Consider the following 7,552-nt stretch of genomic DNA (forward strand, 5'->3'; position numbering starts at 1 on the left):
TATGATGGCTGAAACATCAAGTGGGACCACAAGGTCTTATTTTTTTAAATTGATAGTTTGTCTGTGGATGCAGAAGAAATGCAAGAGAATATTAATGCAAATTGTGATACAAGGATAGCTCTTGGAGAAGGTAAACAGCAAGAGATTAAAGGAAAACTTGAAGAAGAGACTATGTTAGCTGAAAACATAGTAAAGGATCGTCAGTTCACCATGATGATAGGCACAGTGGAATTAACCATGGAAGTTGTTGAGACAGTCACTAGAAAAGAAGGACATCTGCTAAAAGATGTTAAGAAGGAAGAAACCTATGCAAAGGATTTAACCTTGGGAGAAAGGACATCTGATGATTGGTCACTAACAAAGGAGGGTTTTGCAAAGGATGAGAAATCTTTTGAAGCTATCAGAAGTATGGAAAAGTATCTTTCAGAAGATGAAAACTCTGGAGTAAAGGATAAGGGAGAATATCTCTTGAATGAGGAAGGCAGTGACTTATTGCAACAGAAAGAACTTAGTAATGAAACTGTTACAACACAGGGACAATTTCTTGTGGAAAAAAAAGATGAAGTTCATTTTGAAGAACTGATATGTGAAACAACAGTTGAAACTATTGAGCCTTGTAATTTTCAAACTGACAATTCATTTATAAATGTAGGGATTATAAGTGATGATGAAGTACTTGCAAAGTGTCACAAAGAAATTGCATTGCTGGAATATTTGCTAGGAAATTCAGAGTATGACAGTGTGATTGCAGAGAAAGGAGTTCACTACAGTGGACAAGAGCAGGAAGACATCATTAGAGTAGATGGTGTGGAGGAGAGACTAGCTAACAGTCTCATGAATTCTTTTGAGAATTCAAAATAGCATATTGATGTGCTAACAGAGGAGAAATAAACAGAGCAGCAAACTGAATTGCTGCCAAAGGAAGATAAGGCACAAAAGCCTTATGTTTTTTATTTTAACAAGTGTTTTATGAGTGCAGGTCTAGTTGCATATGTTGGATTAAATTTGGCACAGATGAGCAGCCAAATAAATATGAAAGAAGAAGGATCTATGGAAAAGTTTGATCCATGGAACAAAGATATTATGCTACTGGGAAAATATGTTGGGATTGATGAACATCATAGTGTTGTATTTGAAAGGAGTCAAGTACAAAGGAAATTGGAGGACTATTTACTTTTTGAAAGTAAATTTACAGAGGTGGAACAGAGGTTGTTTGGAACACAACAAGAGGGTAAGGATGAAAGGGTGGCAGTAAGAATCCAACAACTTCAAAGAGAAGATAGTAATTATCAGTCAGAAGATATACTGGATAGAGAGATCAAACTGATAAGAAGGATAATGATAAAGGTGTCTCAGAAGAAGACAGCAGCAAGAAAACAAAGGAGCAATAGAAAAAGAAAGACAACAGCAGACTGTGAGAGCATAGCCAGTGGAGCAATGCAACATAAAGTATGGAAACCTGGAGAACAACAACAAACAATAGCAGCAACCAAAGACAAATTACAGAACAAAGTATGGGATCCAGGAAGACAAAGATCAGAAACACATGATCAGGAGATCATGATTATTTTAACCTTGGGAATCTAATGCAAGAGCATTCAGCTCAACAATTTAATTGTATTCTAGTAGACATAGGGGGTCTTGTATTTTCAAGGAAGTTGGATTCCTATGTATGTAATCATTAATGTTTAAGTGATTAGAATAGGAATTAATTATATGTTGTGAGGATGTTTGTAAATTCTCTCGAATGAAGGAGAACATGAGTGGTTAATAATGACGAGAGAGTTAGAAGTCAATTATAACTCTTAAGGTAGTTTCATTATTCGAGGAACTAGAGAGGATTCTTAGGGATTAACTGGAGTTAAAAGTGGACTTAGAGGATATTTAGGAGTCAATTCTATAGATTAAGGATCTGAACCAAAATTAGTTCAACAGAACCTTTCTGGTATAAATGTAAGCCTAAAAGGCATAAAGAGGAGGTAGATGGTTAGACAGTAGATAGGTTTGACTATAAGCCTACAGGCAAGAGAAGGAGGCCACTGATATTGAAGATCAGGCCTGAGAGACAGAGAGTCTCGATATGTAATCAGTTGTTTGTATTTATATAATACAGAGGTTTATCCTGAAACTGTATAAATGTGTGTGTTTCAAGTATTGAATGATGTTTTATGAGTGAATCGGAATTCTGTATAATATATGTGTGCAGGTAGAGTTTTGTAGAACTACACAGAGGAGGAGAATGATTCAGAGGAATCATAGCAGGTCTTTGAATCCAGTTAAGGGATCAGAGTGAAGCTCTGAAGAGACTGTGATGGGAGAATTCGCAGAGGTCAAGCTCAGGAGTGAGTTGAGCAGCGGAAGCAGAAGGTCGAAACCCTAAAGAAAACCCAAAACCATAGGAAAAACACTGAAGAAATGACACAAAGTCAAAGTGAGGAGACAGATGAAGAATGAACGCACAAGAACCGTTGGATCTGGGAGATCAACGGATGAGTTTGTCAGATGATAAGCGGCCAAGATTAAATCGTGCAAAAGGGAAGCAAGAAATGAACGGTGAAGATTAACCAGAAGCGTTGGTGGAAGAGGAATCTGGAGGAGCTGTCGCAACCGTCGATGGTTGAAGATCTACAGTCATTGGGTGCAAACAAGTCTGGACGTTAACCAAGAAGAAAGGCGAATTTATAAGCGAAAGCGGGTTATCAGACGGAGAAAAAGTTGTAAGTGGTATTAGAGGGAGGTCACCTGATTCCAATTATCAATGGACACGTAGCACGAGGGTGGAGAGAGAAAACCGCTTTATTGGGCAGGTATTCTCCGTGCTTGTGACTCACCCGATATCATTGTGAACCGTCTGATCCATTGTGTGCAGATCAACGACGAAGGACTGTCGAGCAAGTTTGACTGATCGAGAAAAGCTAGCAACCATCAGATCTGATGGAGGGAAATCTACGATGGAGAATGAGCCTGATAAAGGTAAGCATCGATAAACACGCCAAGGCTATGGAAAAGCGGAAAATGTAAGTTTTTGTGTGTTTGTGTATATTCCCATTATACGAGGGTTATAATAAAATTAAAGGGCATAAACGTTTATGGGTTAAGTTTACGCACAACCAAAGTTAAGAGTGTGTATAGTTAATATGTGCGAATAAGGGTTAATGAGTCCCGATAGAAAGGATATTGACTAAGGGTTAGACTATGGCTAATTTATGACATCATTCTGCATAAGACTTGAGTAAGGGGCCCTTAAACCATTCATTAAGAATTGAAGATTTGACTCCTTAGAGAGTTAAAATTCCTGGGACAAATGTGTTTATGCATTTTACAAGCATATTGTGGGTGTAAGCGGGGTAACCCTGCGTCACCTAGTGACCCACATGCTTGAAACAATGTGGAAAATAATCCCCATGAAGATGATTTCATTGGTTCGACATTGGATCTCCATACACCTCATGATCTCTAAAAGTGGGAATATGTTTGGCCTAGTTACTGTTGGGTTGTGTTATATTCTTTCCACGACTAGCCCCTGTAGTTAACCGAGGGGTTAGAGGGGGGGGCGGAGCCCCCCCTTCATTGTGCCGATTGTGAAGCGGGGGGGGGTCACAGGTCGGGCAGCAGCCCCCCTTCGTTGTGCTGATTGTGTGGCGGGGGGGTCACAAGGGGGCCGGTAACCCCCCTTGTTCGAGGGGTTTGATGGGGGTGGGTAGCCCCCCTCTACGAGGTCTGGGGCAGCACCCCAGGAAAAGAAAATTTGGACCCCATATTAGGTTGGGCAGACCTACCTATGGTTTTGTGCATGGTTTTGGATGTGATGGTTTTCGGTCCATGGTATTGGATGCTTCGGCATGTATAAATATGTATTGTAACATTGAAAGGAATATAATGAAAAATCAATCTGGTAGTCCCAGTTTTGGGATCCAGGGGAAAATCTTTGTGTATATGTGTTTTATGTGTTATGCTCTCGCATTGTTTATTTTCTGTGTTTTAGAATTCGTATGCAGGTAATTTTTGTACGGGGTTAAAACCTACAGTTACACAGTTTCAGATGGACAAGATATTTTGCTTAGTCTGTTATGAAAATTTTGAACCCACTTTTTCATTGAAGCTTACAATATTAGACTTCTAATGTGCTGGAAGGAATCTTTTTCCCCACATAGACTTATGAGTTATTATAAGGGAAAATAGTTCCTCAAGATTGTTGGTTGACCTACCATTGTCACAATATTTAGAGGCAAAATTATTATGAGCAAGAACTAGTCACCACTTGAATTTTATGTTCATTGCAAGACATCTAAGATATTTTGTTGGTATACCTATTTAATGACCATAATCTTGCACTCATTTACATTTTTTTAACCTAAGTTGAGAACAACTACTTGGATTGATGTTATGTGGAGATGTTAACATGAATGATCACGTGTACAGATGAGAAATTCCTAGCACTAGTCTCTATGTACAATACCCTCCTAAACCATTCATGAAAAATGTATAAATGGTATATCATCTATTCTTTTAGTATCACTCTGCAGAAACTAGGGTTTGGAAATTGATTCTTTCTTTACTTTATGAGGCCTGAAAAATATGATCATTTTTGTATAATTTAGGATCTTAGTTTAGTAGTTTTCACTAAAATTTTTGTATATTTAAGGATTTGAGTTAGTTGTTTGCATGTCTTATCATGTTATTTTGTTATTCTGATAATGATAATGTTTTGGCAGATTTTTCTAAAAGATGTAAGTGGAGATGAGTTAAAGAAAGTTAAATTTGTTGTTCAGTATGTAGTTTTTGTAGCTTATCATTTAGCTCTTGAGACTTCATTCCTGGTAGATGAAAGGGCCACCCTTCCTAGAACTCCCTTCAGTTGTGCAGTAAATGTTACCATGCCAAACAAACAAGTGCAATTGGAGACATCTATTTGTAGAATAATAGATCCCATGGCTCCTATTTTGGGCAAAGTGCACACAAGAGAACTCCAAATATAGAACAGAGATGATAAAATTATGACCAATTCTCTTCTAACAAGTGATTATTTGAATGAAATTAAGGGGGATTCTAAACCCACTATAAGTGCTACTGGCACTTCTGAGACAACCAAGTATTCTAGCATGTCTACTACAAGGAATATATCTATTGCTAGTGAAGGTGTGCATCAGAAAGACGTGTATTCAGCTTGTGAGAGATTTTCACCACCATTTTTTTCTTCTGGTCATTCAATATCTGGGTTATTGGTTTCTTTTAAAAAATCATTAGGGGAAGCTCATAGGTACAGGTCCTTATGTAGTAACCACTTCTTATTTCAATATTAAGGATAAATAATTTAAATATTTGATTCCAATTGATATATCAACAGTTTTTGTTGCATCTGGAGATAATCACTGTGAAATGGCCTTAGAGGAACCACCTGGTATAGTGCAGTTAAAGAATGAAGGAATAACTGATAATAAGGTTGATTTATTTTATTACAGTCTCAATCCACATTTGAACACAAGCAAGAAGGTACTCATTATGAAGAACAAGGATTCTCTAAAGCAGGAGTCATGCCTTCCCATTTTGATTATCCAAGTATTTTGGTTTCATTATCCCACCAGTGTATTTTGAAGGGGATAGTTTGTGAGAGGAACCAGATCTCTCGTATGAAGTATTATGGAAGCTTTGACATGTCCCTTGGAAATTTCTTGCAGGACAAATTATTTAACCAGGTAATGTTGTTAATTTATGAGTTGTTTTTAATTACTATAAAATTAATTTATGAGTAGCTTATGTGGTTGTATTTATGCACCCAAATGAGTTGCAAACTAGGTATAGGTGTGGTGTTTGCTATTATTTTGTGGGCTAGGGCATGTTGAGTGCTTGTTATGGACCTTGAATGCACTCAATATATCCTAGTAACAACAACAACAAATGCCACCTAAGAGTTCAGAAAAATTCAAAATAGATCATGAAACTTAACTCAATTTCACTCAATCCTAATTTAAGCTATTCTCCTCATACTCACTAGGTTCAGTGAATTTCAAGGTTGAAATTTGAAATTCACCAAACTTCAAGCCAGGCTGAACAATTTCATTACAATTCAACAAATTTCAAGGAAAATTTAACGCTGACTTCAAATACGAACAAATTCTTGATTAAATCTACCTTTATTCATCCAAGCTCATTGACATTCAATTTGAATTTTTTTCTCTAGAGTTTTAAGAAAAAAATACAAACCCTAATTGAGTCTTCCAGCTGCCTAGCAATACTCTGCCCTCTTCATATCTTTCCTTCCACCCAGCATTATGTATCATTCCTTCTGCACTCCATTCTGAAGACCTGATTGAAGATGGTTGTCTTGAAATTGAGGGAAATTTTCTCATAAGAAAGGAGGAATTGATAAGCACATAGTGATAATTTATTTAAATATAGTATGTTGTCACATTTTAACTGTGTTCATATTTTATGCCTATTGTATGATTACCATTGTGAGTTATATGAGTGGCGGTCTTCCAAATGAGTTTGTTGACAACTTCACTTCAGCTACATAAAGATTGTCCATAAAGTGCAAGTTTCTCATCCCATCTACATACAATTATCAAAATATTAATGTATATCCAGTAATCTCTCTTCTACATCCTTTTTCTTCTAGTGTACATGCACCAAGGTAAGTGATACTAGACTTGTGAAATGTTGGACAAGAAAGTCATTGTGCTTGTGTATATTGTGAAAAGATTTGAGTGTTTATTTGTATCTTCCAATGAAGGTTGTTAATTTGTTACAGTCAAGATAATATTATCTATGTCGCATCTGACCATTGCATTCAATTTTTGATAGTGAAGCTTTGCTCTAAACTAGTGTCTTTTGCAGGAACATCATCACAATTGGAAGGACTTTAACATGCCCTCAAGTTTCTAATGATTATTACATTTGTATATTCTTCTAATAACCTCGATGTTGGTTTTAGTATTGAGTGTTTATCTAAGCATTTCCTATTTTTCTCGCCCAGACTTATGCCAGAGACTGTGGAGGATCTTGAACACTTTGTCATAGATTTTTTCAAAAACCTACCACTTTCTATAGTTATATGTGTCAGTTTATTGGATTCTAAATATGTGTCTCTTCAAGGGGGATCTTCCATTCAATAATTCTTCTCCAACATGGATGTTTCTCACGCGATTTGGCTCTAAGGGGCAACCTGTGGTTCTTTTGTTGCCTATTCTTTCTAATTTTGAAGGTTTGTATTTTCTTAGTTAGTCCAGACTCCATCATCTAAACCCATATTTTCCTAAATATTACTTTTCAAATGACAAAACCAGTGTAGTGTGATTTAGTTAGATTGCTTATCTATATTAAGGAGATTGAACATATTTTCTTCATAATGTCAGGGTTGTCAAAAGATGATGCTCAAGGGAGTACAGTATCTTGTCCATACACTATTGATCTGGATTATGAAGATTCAAAAGGAAATGACATTGATGGTAGCTCAGAGGTCAAAAAATTGATCCATGGATCATCCAAAACAGTTGTGGATGTAGTTGCTGAAGAGTTTGGGATGGTACTTGAGGAAAGTTTGTTGTCAACC

The sequence above is a fragment of the Pinus tabuliformis genome, chromosome Q, assembly GCF_031772625.1.
Source record: "Pinus tabuliformis cultivar Carrire ecotype Pingquan chromosome Q, CPIR1, whole genome shotgun sequence".
NCBI classification, from domain to species: Eukaryota; Viridiplantae; Streptophyta; class Pinopsida; order Pinales; family Pinaceae; genus Pinus; species Pinus tabuliformis.